Consider the following 21,206-nt stretch of genomic DNA (forward strand, 5'->3'; position numbering starts at 1 on the left):
ATTTAGGAATATTCCTTATTCCTAGTCACACTATTGCCAGATGTGACACTGCTCGAATCTTCTTCTTATCCTTCTTTGATCCCGTTGGTTGCTTTATCTCCTTTCCATCAACCTTCTTCGCTATCCCTTGTGGATTTTTTGATGATCATTCAGGCAGTAAAAAGGGATACGAGGAGTGGTTTGTTATCACTGTATCATTGCGAGTTGGGTGTCGACCCCAAGCTTGGTTGTCCAATATTTTCACCATATAAGATTCAGCTGACTTTCTTCATACAAAATTTAATGACTGCGGACACAAAGGATAATGGCAGAAGCAAAATCATGAGCAATTATGGCTTTTTTTTAATCGATCTCTTTTGTAGTACTAATTCTTCCTGTTATGCATATAAAAGACGAGCAATATTAAACACAGATCATACCGAACGGCTTCACCCCCCCCCCCCAAAAACACCCAAGTGCGCTCTTCTCCTTTGTTTGTGCCATGCTCAATAAAAACTAGGACTATGCAAAAAACCTAACAGTCCAATCAACCCAGTATGATTTTAAGCTAAAAAAACCAATCCGAGCACAAGTCCGGGCTGACCAGACTTAGTTGGTTGTTCAGGTCAAATTAGACTTCGGACTAACCTTTAGAACCAATTAGTCTTGTCTAACCCAGTATCTAATTATATTTATAAATATTTTTAATTAATTTTTTAAGTGGAAAGATAATATTTTTAATTAATACAAGTAACGAGTCTTCATCCTTGAGAATGGTGACTTTTTGGTGGATGTGATTGGCTTAGACTCTCTCTCATCCTCCTACCTTCTCTAACACACCCCATAAATGCCAAAATCTTCCCTCATCTCCATCTTTCATCTGATTCACGCCTTCCTCACCTTCTTCTTCTTCTTCTTCTTCTTCCACCACATCTCTTTCCTCATTCTCTAAACATCTTCGACTGATATTGTAACATCCTGAATTTAAGCCTAGAAGTACCAAAATTAGCCTAAAATGAGTAGGCTATCAAACCCTTTTTGGCAAAGGTCCCGAGGTTCCCTAGAGGGATAGAAGGATTCTGAGGGACTAAATCACAAAAAGAAAGTTTTCTACGACTGAGAAAAGAGAGAGTTAGAGACTCTAGTAAAGTCTCGAGGCCCAAGAATAAAAATAGAGATGAATGTAAACCAAAGGTTATGCTAGAAGCCTCAATGAAATGAATTATGGGGTTAAGCCAAATCAGAGACAAAATCATAATTTTGTAAAATTTTGGACCGGTAAGGGCAAAAATGAAAATTATTTCCAAAAATTTCAGAAAAATCTCATAAAATGGGAAATGGCATGTTAAGGCCTATATGTAAAGTTTCGGGGTTTTAGTATAAGGAGTTAAGGTAATTAAGAGTCAAAGATTGTGCTAGGGACCTCAGTAAGAGAATTCCTGAGGCTAAACCCAAGTAGGGACTTAAAACGCAAATTTGAAAAGTTTCAGGCCAAAGAGGCAATAATGGAAAGTAGGCCTGAATACTTTGGAAATATTTTAGAAAAATATGAATGAGGTTTGGAGGCCCATGTGAGGCTAACAATGATGAAAATACCCCTGGAAGGAATTTTTGAAATTCTTAGGGTTTTGGCTAATTTTGAATATAAGCAGAAATTGAATTATTTAAAATATAGGGATGCCTTAAATAATTGGAAAAAAAAAGAGAAAATACTAGAGAAATTATCATAGGTTTTAAAAATAATTCTGTTCCCAAAAAGTGAAGAGATTGGCTTTAATAAAATTTAAAGCCTATTTATACACTATCCGGGGAAAGTCAAAGTAAACTATCTAGAGATTGACTTTTGATTTAAGAAAAATTAGAGAAATTGTCACATCCTGAAAAATTTCATCTGAATGTAAGAAGTTAAAAATTTGAATAAGGGCCAATATAGAAAGTAGACAGAAGGATAAAAAAACTTTTGATGTGAAACCTGATAGGGTCCGGGCTGACATTTTTAGAATTATCGGTATAGGAAGGACAAAACGGAAAAATTTGAAAACAATTTCAAAAAATTTCTAAAAAATAGTAAAAGTGTAAATTAGAAGTTTTGGAACATTGATGGAGGCCCTAAAGGTGAAATCGGTGGGGAAATAGATTATTGCCGAAATTCCTAAAAACAGAGGTTTTTCAGGAAAAAATAGTAGAAAATTGAAGGAAAATAATTCTTTTAAATATTTAGAGGCCTCAATAATTCTGGAAAGAATATGAAATAATTATCTAAATATTTATGAAAATTTATAAAATGGGTTTTAGATCTTGGGAGTGCAGGAAATTATTTTTGGGAATTTTGGGAATTTATGTCCCGCAATTTTACCAATAAAGGCCTAATCAACAAAAATTCTAAAAATTTTCACATCATATCCTTATATAATAAGAGGATTTTTCATAAATAAAAATGTGATTTTGGAGGTCTAGGAAAATTATGAAAAGTTACAGGTGAATAGTAATCGATAAAACCTCAAGATAGTTTGTGATGATGATCTAATTTGTGGGCCATTTTAGACCATGAGTGGGCCCCACATTGGACCAGAAAAGGGCCAAATTTTGTGCAAAAGATGGCCAATTATTTAAGACCCAATTAAATCCAATTTTCACACAAATATCTTGGATTATTTTAGGGCTTGTACACATGGCATGATCTGGAATTTTTAAGCACTTGATGACAACCAAGTGTCCCTCTTATGTGGCAAAAATCATGCCAAGATCAGATAGGGAAGAGGCAGATTCATTTGCCTATATATCCCCCCTAAAATACATGAAAATAGGTAGAAAATTGATGAAGGAGGGGATGTTCTGTCAAGTTATCTTCTTGAGCTTCAAACCTGAACTTAGTGAGATCATTTGGACAAGGAATCATCAAGCTTTAGTCAAGGATTGACTAAGGTATGTTTAAGCTTTATTATGGTTGAGATTAAAACTTGTTTTGGTTATATGTTTGAATCAAAATTCAAGGGGTAGATGTTGCCACATTTTGGTCAACTTGAGTATGCTTTAGGAAGGATAGAAGCCTTGAAAATGAATTGGAATTATCATGTTTAAGTGTTATTTGTATTAATTTTTGGAAGAAAACCAACTTAGGGTTCTTTATGACTCAATTCAGCCAAGAGTAAATAAGAAGGAAGGAGTTTGATTTTCATAAATCTGAATTGATATTTGAATTCCACATAAAAAATTGCATAGGAATGAGCCAAGAGATTTTCGGAATTAAGGGAGGAATGATTATGTAAAAACCAAAGGAAAAGGGGATTTAATTAGGTTTAAGATTAAGCATTGGTGTTTAAGTTTGAATGATTGTTAATGCAACTTGTAATTATGCTTAGATTGATAAGTGTTGTGGAGAAAAATCAAGAGGAGCCTTAATCACTTGAGGAGACCGAATTGTATTCAGCATAAAAGATAGCATTGAACTTATAATTTGATTGTTTATCTTGCTTGTTTAATGTGTTTTATGTTGAATGCTTGAATTGAGGCATATGTGTTATGGCAATTGTTGATTTTATGACATTGATATGCTTTGGCCACATGCATAGTAATATGTCAATGTGAAAGTGTGAATGTTCCTCTCTTGATATAATGCATAATATGATTTCATGTGACTTGATGATGTCTTGAAGTTCTATAACATAGCACATTATGCATTACTTGTTTTACATGATGATTATAGTTCATTACTATTGGGATTTCTATAAAATCTCATTCCCTCCTATGTCAAATTATGCATTAATAGGGAGTGGATCAAGTATGGATAAAGGCAAGGAATTGGTGTTGAGCTAAGGAGGCCATGGAAATTTTATGACATTGTATAAAGTTATTTTGTACTTTGATGACATTGGTATAAGTTTGTAATGAGTTAAAGATATGCTATACTTTGGCATTATGTAATTTATAATGTTGAATGGTTGTTTATGGTCATGGTTTAGTGTGCTTGGAAGAATGGTACATGGAAAAGGGAAAAAGAAAATGGAGGGAAATTGACTATGGGGAAACTCTTGCAAAATGAATTCCAAAGAGAGAAAGAAGGAGAAGATAAAGACCAAGTGATTCTAGACAAGATCAAGCTCTAAAACAAGATATGATTATAGTTTTTGGCGTAGTTTTCACTACCGTTGTTATTGTTGAGCTTAGTTATGGATTTTAATAGTTTTTGGGAGCTTAAAACCTAAGGGGGTATGCTGCACGAAATTGTTAAGTGTATGGGAAGATGAAATTGATGTTAGAATAATGTTTAAAGGCTTGAAAGAAACAAGAATCAAGTGGTTTTATGTTGAAATTGATTGAATTTCATGATTGTGTAACTTGAGAAAATATTTTGGCCAGACTGAATTCTATGCCTTAGGATTAGATTTTGATACTTCCAATGAGTTTAGAATGAAAAATTGTGTGGGGTAATGGTGAGAAAACAAGTTTGGAAGCATTAGAATTGAAAATAGAATTTTTGAACCCTAAGTGGATACTATTCGGCCAAGGCTGGTTCATGGGGAAGGAGTTGGATTTTGATTATTTTGAGCTTGGAAATGAATTTTACATGCAAAATTGTGTGGGAATAGCATGTGGAATTAATTTTTTAAAGGTTGGAAATCAAATTCAAAAGTTAGTAGTTAATATAGTCCAAAAGAATAAAGTATTGATGTTGTTGGTTACCATGACTCTGATGAATAAATGGCAATGATTTGTTGATACATTTAGGGCCATAAGACATCAAGGAAGAGGAAAGAGAAAGTTTGAAGACACAAGGTAGCAAACTTTACCCTATTCTTATGTGCTTGGTATTTGCTTGCATGTATGACATGTTTCTATGTTTATGTGATTTTATAAACTCATGCATTATGATTGTGAATATGTTTGAAATATGCCATAGGCCTATGTGTTTTAGAATAAATGCATGATGATTTCTAAGCATGTCATTATGTTATAAAGATGTTAAGTTGCAAGCATGTTATGAATGCCAAGCTTGCTATATATGTTTGGGTGGTTATTATTTGCTACTGAGATTCTCCTGAATCTCACCCTCAACCAACCATAATAGCTGCAAAGAGCATGGGAGAAGAAATCAAGAAGTGAAGCAAGGAAGAGAGGAAAAGAATTTAAGAAATGTATTACATTACATTGTATAATTCATATGTTAATGTATAATATAAACATGTCACTAATGTTATGTGATGATAAATGATGATGATGACATGTATAATTGACTATGATAATGTATGGGAATAGTTTATGGATTGATGGAATGAGATTATGCATAGAAAGAATTAATTATGAATTATTAATTCAAGTTAGGGGGATAAGTTACCCCTAATTGAGTCATGAAATAGTGACATAGTGGAAGTAAGGTAAACGATTGATTCTACCCGTGAAATTTGGTATGTCTAAAGTACATATCCTAAGCTTTGAAAAAAGTGTTAGATCACATAAAATTGATGTGTGTGCTAAGAGTTATGTTTGACCAAAATTAGGGCAGAGAAACTGGAAAGTACAGTTTTGACAAAAAAAACAGTAAATTTTCACGAATAAATTATACAAATTGGCAAGGGTTAAGTCTACTTTATATTTTTTTTCTATGGAGAATTAAAATATATTCAAATAAAATTTTGAACCGTCTTAATACGATTTTTCTATAATTAGTTATGATTTTTCAAAGTTGGACCAAAAATTTGGATTTTTCCCCAATAAATAGTAAGCCAAGAACAAATTGTAAATTTTCAATCCATGGGCTTGTTTCATAATCCGCTTGAATCAAAACGCCTCCAAATGCATACTCTTAGGAGTTAAAGGAAGGATGTTTTAGATATATATTAGCAAAAGAGATTTTCTGCTGCTCTTCCAACCAAAACGGCATAGGCAAAGAGCTTTCCGCATTACAACGGTTTTCTTGTTTTGATGTTTCTGCGACTTGCTTGTGATATTCTTGTCCTCATTTGCACTTTTTCTTTTTCAGATCTATTTATTGACAATGACTTCAACTGTGATTTCTTTGATTTAATCCAGGTAATAATCAAAAATTTGTTTTAGTTTTGTACAGTATTACTTCTCTATATATTCTTTATTTTTTTTTTCAATTCAAATTCTATCTTGAATATTTTTGAAAAGGGATACATTATATTATATAGCCAGCAAGCTTAAACAAGGAAACAATTACAAGTTCATCAAATTTATATGACTTCATATGTGTGTGTGTGTTTATAATTGAACAATCATTCGGATAGACACATGCATGGAATGGATTCATACATATAATCAATATAATACTAATCAACTATTTTCTTAATTGTGTTTTTCATGCGTGTGGCCTGTGTATGAGTTTCTTTTACTACCTTTGATTTTTAATATAAGAGTTATATAATTAATTGGGGATATTAAAAAAAATTACTTAACTATTTGTAATAAATGGATGTTGTCTTCTCTAAAATACCATTGTTAATCATGTACATTGGAACTACACATGGATTGAAACTTAATCACTATAGGAATTACTTGGATGCAAAATGGATATATATTGGAGATAGTGGATTGAACTCTCATATTTAGGATCAAATTGAATTTTCAACTAGCTCTTATATTAAATACCAAAGGTAATATTAAATGAAGGATGGCACTGGTTAAAAATGTGTTGGTCATTTAAGACAAGTTAGAAATGAGTTATTAAACCGGTTATAAAAGTGGCCAAAATAAGACTGAATTTAAAAAGTCATTTTCCTATCTTTTTCTTGAATTTATGGATTTTCTTTTTTGGATCTTTGGGTGAATTTTTCATAATTACACTTAACACTCAAAAATTTTAGAAATTAAATTTTTGACTCTGGCATAACTTGCTACCATTTATGTAATCCTTCTCAATATCTCGTAAAATGACTTATAAGCCCTTTCCAATTTAGAATATTAATTCTCTGAATCACAGATTTAGGTATTATTATATGATTTCATGGTATTTATTTATACTTAAATAGAGCTTTATATAATTATAGTTTGGTTTTTGTACACTTTTCATCTTTCTTTTTCCCCCTAAATCACACTCTTCCTCTTTTACATTTAAGTCCGTATTTCCATTTATTTTAGCCCTTGATGCTTTCCCAGAGTCTAAAATATTTATATTCTACCCCCAAAAAACTTTTAATTTGTGATCTAATAGCTGAGGAAACATTCTATTTCAGAGCAATTTTGAGGCTTCTATTCAACTGGGCTGAGTAGTATACTTAATTCAAATTTATTATTGAACTTCTAGACCTAATTAAATAGGACATAAGCACTCCTTTTCGGGTTAAGAGAATCATAACTATAGGTGGTCATTATCAAACGGACGCATATATATATACATATATATATTGATACAAGATTTTGGCTTTTGCACAACGAAGATACGAAGATTTATGAAGATATAGTTGGCGTTCATAAAGACACATAGAAGTATAATGCCACACAAGTCATGAAGGTACATCGCAAGATAAACTGTGAATATAAATTTAGAAGGGTTTTCAATTTTACTCTGAAATTGTGTGAACATTCACGAGAACTCTTGCTTCACTTCGCTTCCCACCATCAGGTTAAAAACTTACATTACTTAGGTTAAATTATTAAACAAAACTCCCTAAACTATGCACAAATAACCCCTCTAATATTTATAACTTAATGACAAATATTTCCCTAAGCTTTCAAATTTATACATATAGGCCCGACCCATAAAATATAGGGAAAACCATATTGAAGGTACCTATACTTTCTCTCAATTTTTAATTTGGTACCTATGTGTTTTTTTCCCTTTAATTAAACATTTAATTTTATCTTTTTAGCAACATTAGTTCTTATAACTTTGTTCTATTGATATTTTTAGTCTCTACATAAGGATTAATGATGTTAATAGAGGAAAAATAAAGATTTAGTTAAGAACAAAAAACACATAGGTACCAAATTGAAAATTGAAAAAAAGTATAAGTACCTCCAATATGGTTTTCCCTAAAATGTATACTCTCTTAAACTTTAAGCTATAATTGATCAAAAAATAAAACTAATTGTAAGAGTTTAGAGGGTCTTTTTTTATTAAATTTCAAAAGTTAGGAACGTATTTGCATATAACATAAAGTTCATGGGTTATAATAAATTAGGCTATTATTTATTCAACTTTAGAGAGCTATATCTGTAACCCGTCTGCGATATTCAGCCAGAGCCCAAAGTGGAAAAACATTTCTATACATTGGATAATGGATCATGCAATTCCTGTTGAATACACCGGTGATTTCCTGAAAATATAAGACACAAATTGACGTTTAATTTTACCACTAATAGAGTTATGTTACAAGTTTAATTAATAAATAATTCCAAATGAGCAGTGAAAGGGTGCTAACTTGTTGGGGCCAATCCCCATTCTCCAATTGAGCATTGATTAAGACTCTTGCTCCACGATGAAGAGGAGTTGGGTCTCTCTCGACCTTCCAATAACATTTGATTTTAGTTTATTTTTTATTTTTAAAAATTAGAAATGAGCATAAATTGCTATTCCAATGAAGAATGCAATTAAATAGAATATAACCTGTCCAGCATATATAAGACCCATCATAGCCCATGCTGTTTGTACTACATTTGATCTATTGCCTTCAAGAGGAACATATTTCTGCATCATTTATTAGAATGCATAAGATGAGGTAACTAAAAGGGCAAATCGTTATAAGTATGTAAAATAACCAGACATGTTTCTCCTTACTGGGTAACCTGTTACAAATTTCATAGAGAAAATTAATCTTTTTGTTCTCATAGTTTTGACTCAACTGCAATTCAGTTCTTAAAATTTAAACATGTGCAATTTAATTTCTACAGTTTTGACTCGGTTATAGCCCAATTCATAAACGTTGACTTGATGTAACTCAATTCTCATAGTTTAATAGTTTAAATTATTAGCCCCTATATCTTAAAAAATAAATTCATGGAGCTTAGGGATCAAGGTTTTAAATGGCCAATACTATAGAAACGAAGATGCAATAAGTTAAAGTTCAAGGACCAAGTTTTAGTTGAGCCAAACTATAGAGATTGAGTTGTATACCGGGTTAAAGTGAATGTTTAAGGATTGATTTACAATTGAGTCAAAACTTAGAGACTAAAATTAAAGATTATTTTTTCCAATTTTGTATTTTATATTGATAATTAATTTACACTTATTTACCTTCTCTGGACATGAAAGATAGCTCTCAGCCCACCCACCATCATCCCTTTGCGATGTGAGAAGAAAGTTCACAGCTTTGCGAATGGCAAGAGAGTTATTGTAAGTCTTACCGGCAGCAGCAAGGCCACCTAATGCAAACCAAGTGCCGTAAGTGAAGCAAACGCCCCATTTCCCATACCATCCACCATCTTCAGTTTGTGTATCTTCAAGGAATTTCACAGCTTTCTCAATACAATTCTCAATCTCCCCTGTTCTATGCCCTGGATATAGCTTTGAGAATAAAACTAAGGCTTGAACTGTTGATCCAGTGCATTCTACATATTCATGTTCCACCACGATGTCTTCAAAAAATTCTGTAGGATTTAACACCTGATCCCAAAATAAACTAATCAAATCATTGTCAAGGACATTACTTTCTCCGATCCTAAATGTAGGAGTTAGCCAGATAACTAGTTTACAAATATTAAGAAAAATAGCACAGTGAGTTATTTGCAATTGATAGGATTGTTAGGGGAAAGAGTTATAATTTGTAAGACAAAATAGATTGGAGTTTTACATTTAGGAACAAAGTAAATTCCTTAACTAACTTCTACATTTAGGACTAGCTGAGTGAGTATTTTATTTTATTCACATAAGTTCAAATTCAAATGACATTAATATACGATTCTTACTTCTAACCAATCTTGACCTTTGATTGGTTCCCATGCTGCAAATCCACCATTTTTACTCTGTAAATATATGAATTTTAAAGTTTATATAGCATATCAATGAACACAGGAAAAAAAAAAACATATATAATTGTAATGTGAAAGACTTGCCTGAAGTGACAAAAGAAGATTAATGGAATCATAAAGCCTTTCTGGTTCCATACTTTCACCCACAATCTCTTGTGGTAGCAGTGACAAAAGAAGACAACACTAAAATATACCAAAGCACGTAATTAAAGGTAAAATCATCAAATTTGAGCATAAAGAAGCAAATCGACTTGTTTAAGAATGGCAAGTTATTAACCTTCAAAGCCTCTGCAGTACAATCAGAAACTTGCCACCCATGGTCCTGATCAGAGAAGGTCCATGCCCCTTTTGTAATGTGGCGATACATACTTTTAAAGTCACCTGAAGGGTTGTCCTTAACCTAATAAGATAATCATAATCAATATGAATTACTTTAGACAAAGAAGGTTTGCAACAGATTGGCATTTTTGTGGTGGTATTCTATCATCAATTTGTTGGATTTATGAAATTTCTGTCACAGAATCCACTGCAAATAAAATTGCAATGGATATGTGACAAAATTGTGACCAAAAATTTTTTCAAATTATTCGTTACGAATTCCTTTTTTTTTTTAATGATATAACATATCACAAAATTAACTGTTTCGTCCATATAATTTTGCCTCAGTTATAACTTAGTTGTTGAAGTTTAAATTGATACACCTTAATCTCTCAAGTCTTATTAGCCATTAAATTTGTTCGTCCATGCACATTATGACTCAATTACACCTCAATTCTTGAAAGATTGGATGATATTTTAAAAGGGTAGAGATCAAAAATATTAAATAGTTGAAACTTGGGAATTGATGAGTTGAACAAGTTAGACATTAGAAGTTGAGTTGTAAGTAATTCCTTAAATCTCACGCAATGCATTAGACCTACCACATCTACCTTTTAGATAATATTGCAAAAAAGAAAATTAAAAATAATAATATTGGCGACTTAGTCTAATAGGCCACGAGCCTAAAAACCTTAAGTCTTCTAACAGATTTAATTTTGTAGATTTATTAATTCCTATTTACTAGCTAGATTATGATTATGATTATGATCTTATTGTATTTTGAATTCTATTCTAGAACCCTAGTATCTCAGCCAAATCCCTAGATTAGTGGTCCAATAACCTCACTAGCTCAGGAAGTTTGTATCTATTTAATTTTACCTCATTCGAATAAAACACAATTTAGAATCAAAGAGATTCTTCATGGTATCAAAGTGGAGATGATTATATTAGATTTGGGATAGGGTTCAACAATGAGGGGTAAAACAACCCTAGGGTTTTGATAAGCAGCCCATCAGGACTAGTAGCAGCAACGATTGGTTCCACTAGCCATTAGAGCCAAAGTAAGTCCAATCCCACATCAATTACCACCCACCGATTGAATAAAGAAAATTACATGTAGTGGTCCTCTAGCATGCAACTATACACCATAGGAAAAGGCAAGTAGGGACACCTGATTGGATCAATCTAGAAACCTACCAGTGCCAATGAAAAATATGCCACATGGGAAGCTGAAAACTCCATGATGCAAGCTTTGTTGATCGATTCTATGATAACTGAAATTAATGCCAACTTTGCATTCTTTCAAACTGCAAAAGAAGTATGGAAGACAGCAAGAGACATGTTTGCTAGACTAAAAAACAAAGCTGTTGTTTTAGAATTGAGAGATTTCTCCATGATTTCAAGAAAGGTAATTTCTCTGTAACACAGTACTATACTGACTTAGTTGTTCAATGGCAACAGCTTGATATGTATAAAACCCATGATTGGAAATATACTGGAGATGCTGCCCTATATACAAAAATAAAAGAAGAAAAAAGGATCTTCAACTTTCTACTAGTATTGAATGTCTCATTTGAAGAAGTACGTGGAAGAATTATGGGATTTGATTCCCTACCACATCTAAGGAAAGTATTCTTTACTGTGAGGAATGAAGAAAGCAGAAAGAAACTTACTTCCACTAAATTAAGGATTAAATCCAACCAGCTAAGTGCTTTTGCATCAAAAGGAGCCTATCAAGATGACTCAAAGAGACAGAATAAATAGTGTGATCATTGCAAGAAAAAGGGACACACTAGGGAGACTTGCTGGAAACTACATGGCAAGCCTTGAAGAGAGAAAAACAAGATGATCGAGGCTATTCTGGAACTGTTGATAGTGAGAACAAATTAGAATTTAGCAAATAAGAGTTAGACCTACTTAGAAGATTCCTAGAAAAAGATGACTCACAATAGACAACCCTTACAGCTACGTATGTTGCTCATACAGGAAAAACCATTCTGGTCTAAAAACTAATATGCACATTCAAGATTGTGGATTGTGGATTCAGGGGCAATCGATCATGTGACTGATAACCAAGAGCTTTTGACTGGTATTAGACCTTGCCCCATGACTATCTTTGTTAAAGTAGCAAATGGTAAAGCCTTAAGAGTTGAATGGCTTGGAATAGCATGTATAACTCCTAAAATAATTCTATATAATGTCTTTTATACTCCTGGACTAAAATGCAATTTATTATCTATAATAAATATGACTCAGAATCAAAGCTGTGATGTTCATTTTTCCACTATTAAATGTGTTTTTTAGGATCTAAAGCAAGGGAGGATGATTGGCACAGCTAAGATACTTGAAGACCTCTACTGTTTGGAAGTCTAAGAAAGATGCTTCAAAGATGCAGTCTCAAATAATGTGAAGTTGTCTTCAGTTTTTTTTTTTTTTTGCTACTCTAGAAAATAAAGATGCATTATTATGGCACTATAGACTAGAACATCCAATTTTTCATTCCATGTCAAAATTGTTTTCCCATCTTTTGAATAGAATGATTTGTCTTTCACTTGTGAAGTTTGTCAATTTTTGAAACAAACCAAAGCCATATGCAAACCACACTCACATTAATATTCAAAACCTTTTCAACTTATCCACAGTGATATTTGAGGATCGTCTCGAACATCCTCCCTCACACATACAAAATGGTTTATCACTTTTATCAATGACCACACATGCCTAACTTGGGTATTCCTAATGAAAGAAAAATTTGACCTACTTGTCATTTTCAACAAGTACTATAAAATGATCCTAACACAATTTTAAATGCTAATTCTCACTCTTTGTAGTGATAATAGATGTGAGTATATGAGCCATACAATTCAAAACTACCTAAGAGACCAAGTAATCATCCATCAAACTAGTTGTGCTGATACTCTCCAACAGAATAGGACTGCTGAGCACAAAAATAGGCACATTCTAGAAGTTACTTGATCACTCATGTTCACCCATAATGTTCCTAAACAATATTAAGAAAAAGCAATTTTTATTGTAGTACACTTGATAAACAGACTTTCTTCTAAGACCCTTAATTACCAAAACCCAATCAGCCTCCTTAACAAATCCTACCCTACCAATTCCCTGACCTATAACCTTCCCTTTAAAGTCTTTCGGTGCATCGTTTATGTTTGCCACAAACATGGGGGCAAACTTGATCCTAGAGCACTTAAATGTATCTTTTTAGGACACTTATCTACTCAAAAGGGTTACAAGTACTACTCACCATCCCTGCAAAAATTCTTTATTACACTAGATACTAAGTTCATTGAAACCTAAGCCTTTTACCCTAGATCTCCTATTTAGGGGGAGAATTTCAGCAAATGGGAGTTCTTAACCTCAGATATAGCCCTCAATACACTGTTTACCTAAAATTATGCTTGACATAAACCAATCCTTATCCAAGTGTCTAAAACAAACATCCTAAAAACCTAAAATTCTTCCAGAACCTAAAACAAACATCTCTAACCCAAAAACACATCTTGAACAGACCTCTAGTCAACCTGAAACCTCAAAAACTAAACCTGAAATAGATTCCTCTCAACCTGAGATTAACTCCCATGTTCCTAGTCCTAGCATAATGCCTAATGATGTAATATAGGAAATGATTAAAGAATAATCTGATGCAGAAATTGATCAATCCAAGGAGTAACATATATCAAACAATGGGGGTCTTTCTAGTTCTAAGTAGTGTTAGGAGTCAACACAAACTTTAGATCCTTAAGACCTTAGGTGGACAATTGCTCAAAGAAAGAGGGGTAAGATATTGCACTCTACATCCAATCAGTCATTTTGTCTCTTATAATAAACTATCTCTATGTATGAAAAGTTTTGTCACCAGGATTGGCAAGGAACAGATTCCATCTACCTTTAATGAAGCAGTTAAGAACCCTAGATGGAAGGCAACTATCAATGAGGAACTGAAAGCTCTTGATAAAAATCAAACATGAAGAGTAGCAAGTCTCCCTCATGGGAAGAAGGCTGTGAGATGTAAGTGGGTCTTGATAATTAAATATAACCCTAACGGATCAATAAGTAAATTCAAGGCACGGTTGGTGGCAAAAGGGTTTTCTTAAACTGAGAGGATCTACTATCAAGAAACATTTGTACCAATGGCAAAATTAAATACTATAAGGATATTGTTATCCTTAGCTGCCAATCTTGATTGGCCACTCCATCAATTAGATGTAAGGAATGCCTTCCTAAATGGAGACCTTGAAGAAGAAGTGTACATGAGAGTACCTAAGGGACTTGCAGAACATGGAGATCCTGAAAGGGCACGCTGATTGTAAAAATCCCTTTGTGACCTCAAACAATCTCCAAGAGCTAGGTTCAGAAGGTTCACCAAAGTTGTGAAGGAATCTAGTTACATATAATGTCAATTATATCACACACTGTTTGTTAGACATTCAAAAGGAAAGATATCTATTCTAATTGTATATGTTGATGATATTGTTATAATAGGGAATGATACTGAGGAAATAGCAAGATTAAAAAGAACCTTGGCAACTACATTTGCAATTAAAGCCCTTAAAAGTATGACGTACGTACTTGGGATGGAGATTGCTAGGTCAAAAGAAGGGATTTAAATCTCATAGAGGAAATATACACTAGATTTACTCAAGGAAACTAGCATGATGGGAGCTAAGCCATCACTAATCCCTATGGATCCCTCTACAAACCTAGAATATAAGAAAGATGGTGTACTAGTCGATGCAGAAAGATATAAGTGATTGGTTGGGATGCTCATTTACCTATCACACACAAGACCAAACATAAGCTATCCTGCGGGAGTGGTTAGTCAATTTTCATCACAACCACAAGAACATCATATGGAGGCCATATATACTATCCTTAAATATCTAAAAATGACACTTAGAAGAGGGGTATCTTTCAAAAAGGGAGAATCCGTAGTAGATATAGATGCAAATCATGGAAGAACTTGAGTTGATAGAAGATCAACAAGAGGGCACTTCACCCTTGTGTGGGGTAATCTTGTAACATGGAGGAGTAAGAAATAATTGTGGTTTCTAGAAGTAGTGCTAAAGCAAAGTTAAGAGCCTTGGCTAATGAAGTATGCGAGGGAATATGGATAGTATGAGCCCTAGAGGAATAAAAGATCGAAGTGGACACACCAATCAAGTTATGGTGTGATAGCATGTCAGCAATTCAGATGATACAAAATCTTGTTCACCATGACAGAATAAAATATGTTGACATTAATGATCGACACTTTATAAAGGAGAAGGTTGAATCAAGGATTATTGACCTATCTCATATAAATTTTAGGTTAGAAGTTGTTGATGTCATAATAAAACCATTAGACCGAGTCAAGTTCAAGAAATTTAGAAATGAGCTGGACATGCAGGATATCTACTTACCAGCTTGAGGAGGAGTGTTGGTGACTCAATCTAATGGGCCATAGGCCTAAAAACCCTAAGTCTTATAACATATTTAATTATGTAGATTTATTAAATCCTATTTACTAGCTAGATTATGACTCTGATATGATTGTATTTTGAATTACATTCTAGAACCCTAGTATCTTAGCAAGATCCCTAGATTAGTGGCCTAATAACCTCAATAGCTGAGGAAGTTTGTATCTATTTAAATCTTTTACCTCATTCGAATAAAACACAATTTAGAACCAAAGAGATCATATTCTTCAACTGATCATATAGAAATTAAAAGAACACTCAATATTTAACAAGCCAATCAATTATAAGCATGTGTTTTATTGATTAGAAAGAGAAGTTGACCTGAGATTTTTTTATGAAGTCATGTCCTCTTGCAAGTGTAGGAGTAAGTTCGTCTATTAGGTTTGTGGCAAGTAAAGCTTGAACAACAAATCCAGCATCCCATTCTTGGCTTCCAAAACTCTGCACATAATTAATGCCATATTTTAACCCAAAATGTATGTTGATATTTTACTAAATAATTAACTTTGCAAAAATTACTTTAGCTAGGTATGCAAATTTTGATCCCCCCCCCCCAAATAACTGATTTTAATATTTTGATTTCACTAAGCCCAAATTCAAATAATTTCATTAGTTTCCATTACTATGCTCTTAAATATTACTTTACCTGCATGGTGATTCCATCTTCAGAAACCCATATGTAATCAGGAACTCTTGCAAGATGCTTCTTAAAGGCATCTCCATTTGGATCTTCAACCCAGCAAGCAAGCATAGATAAACTCTAATAAATATGAAAAATGGATTTAATTAAATGTAACGTAGAACTACACTCATCATGTCGAAATAAAATATCTCTCACTCTCTCTTTATTTATATAGTACCTTTTCGACGCATCCATGAGTTATATATCGACTATTTTCATCTTCATAATGAATATGTCTCATTGTTACTTGTAGTGCTTTCTCCCTCACCAGCTTATTGAAGGGCCATCGTGTAAGGAGTGGCTCAGTTAATATGTATAAACCATCCCAAATCAGATCTTGTATCAAAGGATGCGGATAATAAAGATCTTCCTACAATTATACATATAATTTATGAATCATTAATGTGTTGAGAAATTAATCTATAAGTATGAAAATGGTTAATATATATCTGATATGCAAATTAAAAAAGTAACTCACCTTTGCACAAAGGTGACGAGTTTTAGTCCAATTAATTTGATGGTAAGGTTGGAGATAAAGTTCTTGTCTCAATTGGAGAATAAGTGGTGTGATTGGACCCACAAATCTTTTCCCATATAAGTAAGACATAGGCATGTAAACTGTTCGGCAGTAGCACCACATCTTAGCTGCATTAATTATAATATGGTGGAAGAGAATGGAGGATTATTAATTAGTGATTGGAAAGTGATAATGAATTAGTCAAAATGCATGGAAAAATATGTTTCTCTTAATTTGGTTTTTTTTTTTAAATAAAGAGCACACATATTCTTGTCTATTAGAGGCTAGCCTGTTCGGTTTAGCATTTCGTAATCTCATATTACAAATATTGCTAATAATTTTTATTCAGTTATCTAATATATTATATTTTCAACTACAATGTGGTTTGTCCTTTATTTATGATATATGCTTTCACAAATACAAATATATATTTACAATGTCACTTATTTGGAAAACGACATTAGAAAAAGGTGGTGATATTTTGGTAATATTTTTAAGAGTTTTGACGTCGCTTATCTAAACAACAGCCAACGTTGTAAGTCTTAATAGGCTAAAATCTGGTGAAAAAGACTGAGATACAACGTCGCTTATATAAAAACGATGTTATTTTGAGTTACAACATTAGTTTTCGTAATAACCAATGTCTAGAGTCCAATCTATTTAAATTTTAACTTAATCGCATCGTATTTTCACAATTTTACTTCTCATTTTCACAAAGCTACCTTCATCCTCCCCTTTTCATTGACATTTCCCCAAAGTTTTTCAATAATCTCAAACACTTTTTGCCATCGCTGTTGCTATCACACCGTTATTGCAAGTTTTCTTTGTTTTTTTACATTGCATCGTGTTGGGTTATTGCTTGATGATGATGTTCATATATTTGGTTTTGAAAGTGAAGTAGAGAAGCAGATATTTGATTTCATCAATGAAAAAGTGAGGGGTAGATCTAAAATGATTCCATGGCTTTCACAATAAAAAAGAAAGCCTATTAATGATGGAACTAGTGAAGAAAAATTATTTCGTCACTAATATTAATTTTTCAACAGATTACTAAAAAAAAAATTATAGCTAATGACGAATTACCGATTAGCGAAGAAACTTTTCTTGTAGCTAATCGTGTTTAATAGAAAAGATTTTTTCTTAATTTTGTATTAAGAATAAAATCAAAAAAATTTAAAAATCATTACAATGTTCATATATATATAATCATTTATATTAAATTATATGAGATATATGATTATTAAAACGAAATAATAAAGATAGATTTGAAAACTATTGAAAGTTATTATAACATCTGATATCTCTTTAAAGCTAATTAAAAGTCAATAAAGACATTCGTGAATTAAGATGAGTGCTCTATAACAGTAGGAATATGGCTTAAAAAGGCATAAAGGTAAATAGGACTTTTGAAGGCTTAACGGTTGGTCAAGACTCCTAATTAAAGTTATTATTTATCAAAAAAATAAAGAAAATGTGGAGTGAATCACCTGGATGCATAGGAAGAAATGATGGAAGAAGCCAAAACTCCGGTGGCATTGGATTTGTTCCATACCAGTCAAACAATCCAATTATCTACAACACATTAGCAACAATGAGAAAATTAATTAGTATGATACACACGGATATATGTACAAATACACACACACACACGTATTGCAAGCCAAACTTTTTCTCCCCTAAGCACAAGTATGTTTTTATTAAAGACAATTATGTTTGAGACACTATTGAGCACTAACTACAGGGACGTCTTCGAATAAAAATTTGAACATTGATTTGTTATGTTGTAAAAGATTAACCATTTCTATTAAGACTTAACCCCTATTGGTGCAATTCACGCCAAACCCATAGGGAATGAATAAAAATACATACTGAAAGCCAAGTCTTTCCCCATGAAGGTATGTAGGTGACACCACCATGATCAAGTATCCATTTTCGAGCTTTGAAACAAGCTTTGTCTTCGCCTCCATCGGCTCCTTCTCCAAGCATTCGCATGCATATATAACTCAGCGCAGTACAAAACATGATACTGTGTCCCTCTATGTGTAGGCCCCACCCTCCATCTTCATTCTTTTAACATGCATATATACATACACTTGTAAAACATAAATTAGTTCACTTCAAACATGAAACTATATATAGTTATATAAGTTAAAGTGCAAATTTGTTTTTGAAAGTAATCATTTAGGAGTGTTAGGCACTCAAAAGTTTTTTGGGGTGGAAAGTTGCCCCGAAAGTTAACATTTATGAAGCAAATTTGCACATTAATCCTATTTTTAATAAGAGGAGGCAAAATAGCTATGATTTTAAATTTTTAGGATAAATTTGCACCCAGAAAAACTTTTGGGTATCTAATATTTCTGAGTGAAAACATTTAAAACAAATCTGCATCTTAACCCCTGTTAATAAAAGAACCGAACTTCAGATTTTCGAACCTGGTGATAGTACAAGTATCTGAGGATTTCTTTTCGGTACTCTTCGGGAAATACTTTATCGAGATGGCCAGTAATATAAAGACAAAATACCTGCACCATTTTCAGAAATTTCAAATCATTTAACTGATATTTATTAGGGAAAATGACAAAAAAAAAAGAGCTGAAAATTTGTAAATGTCAAATAAGGAATGTCTACAAAAATTTCTTGTCATTTGCAAATTCAGTATTGTCAATACCAAATAAAGTGTTGTTACCAAACCTGATTTGATATTTAACAATTTTCAGTTTCTTTTTTTGTCATTCTCTCTATTTATTATTTGTTATAAAAGCCTAGTAAAATTTCGTCCTTATGACCTAAATTTGAGTTTATAAACTTTATATTATATTTATTATCACCACCACCATCATGATACTATTTCTAATCCTTAATATAAGATAAGAGCTAGATGAATATTGAATTTGATTTTAAATATAAGATTTCAATATATTTATCTCTAAAATTTATAATATTTTCTCTAAAATATCCTATTCTTTGGAAAGGGATTCTATCAAAGTATAGTTTTAATGCACTTGATTAAAGAGTGTAACATAGGAAATTCAATACACATTTGTTACACTTAACCTACTTAACTAATTTTCTTAATTTTCTTAAATTAGTTATATAGCTCTTACATTAAAGACTGAAGGTAGTGTGTGTATATAAGAGTGGGCCCTCATGTACCTAACTCAAGGGCGCTATTAATGCTACTCGGCTATAGCAGGGTAAAGGACTTTCAGGATATCTGAGTTGTAGAAAAGCCAATAGCTCGTTGTGAGTGCTTTTGAGACTGCTAGAGAAGAGCACCTTTCTTGCTAAACTAATTAAGATTGTTCTTTAAGAACAAAATAGTTTCCTTTTTTTGTTTTAATAAATAAAAGAACTTTCTACACCGGTCGTGACAACAACCAGTGCAGATATGTCATAAATTCTACACCAGCTGTATCCACACTAGTTCTACAACCAGTGTTAGAAGATATAACTTTTTAACCGGTGTTAAAAAGCCTTTTCTGCACTAGTGCCTGAAGATTTTGGGGACGGGAGTGACATAGTTAGAAATTAAAGAAAATGCATGTGTGCTTACTAGAGGCTGCATGAAATAGAGACATCCAGCAATTTGAGCAGGCCAATGACCATCTTTTGACTGCAATGCACTTAGATAACGACTTGCCCTTCTCACAGTGTTACCAATCTTTTCATCACTTATTTCCTCTCCTTTCTCTATCTTCACACTTGGTATTGTTTGCACGAAATTCTTTTCCCTCAAGAACTGCATCAAATCAATCAGCATTAATTATTCGTCATTATTAGTTTCAGAAACAGTACAAGTTTTGTCAATTAATCTGCTCGATTCGCCAAATAATTAATGAATGGAATTGGCTGTTTAATTAAAGAACGCATAGTCTAGAATGTTGTGCTACCTATTTGGAGAGGAAGTCGAAATCACTCAAAATATACAAGTAGGAGAATAGACATTGAAGGGAAGAGACAGCATATGGATTTTGACAGTATACTTGTCCAACTCTAAGATGGTTGGTGTTTATTTTTTGGTTTAGGGTAGTAGTATTTTTAGCTTTTAAAATTTAATTTAATTTTGGTTTTAGTTTCTGAAATTTGACCTCATGTTGGTCCATTTAAAAATTTTTTGTTCCTAAAATAAAAATCACTAGTACCAAATTTTAGGAGTCAAAATCAAAATGAGATCAAACTTTAAAAAGTAAAAATAATATGAACTCTTTTGTTTAGCTCTCTCTCTCTTTCTCACACACACATTGTATACATGCATTCAATCAACATCCATTTCATACACCAATTTGTGTGCAATTAAGCCTCGAAG

General features: G+C 32.6%; 1 pseudogene; it reads right to left on the reverse strand.

Moving 5' to 3' along the window:
* Positions 1–8,024: 8,024 nt before the first annotated feature.
* Positions 8,025–21,206, reverse strand: part of LOC114729249 (uncharacterized) — a 145,278-nt pseudogene continuing 132,096 nt past the window's right edge.

Source organism: Neltuma alba, unplaced genomic scaffold (assembly GCF_004799145.2).
Source record: "Neltuma alba isolate B1F8T4 unplaced genomic scaffold, ASM479914v2 tig00012617_pilon, whole genome shotgun sequence".
In the NCBI taxonomy this organism is placed as follows: domain Eukaryota; kingdom Viridiplantae; phylum Streptophyta; class Magnoliopsida; order Fabales; family Fabaceae; genus Neltuma; species Neltuma alba.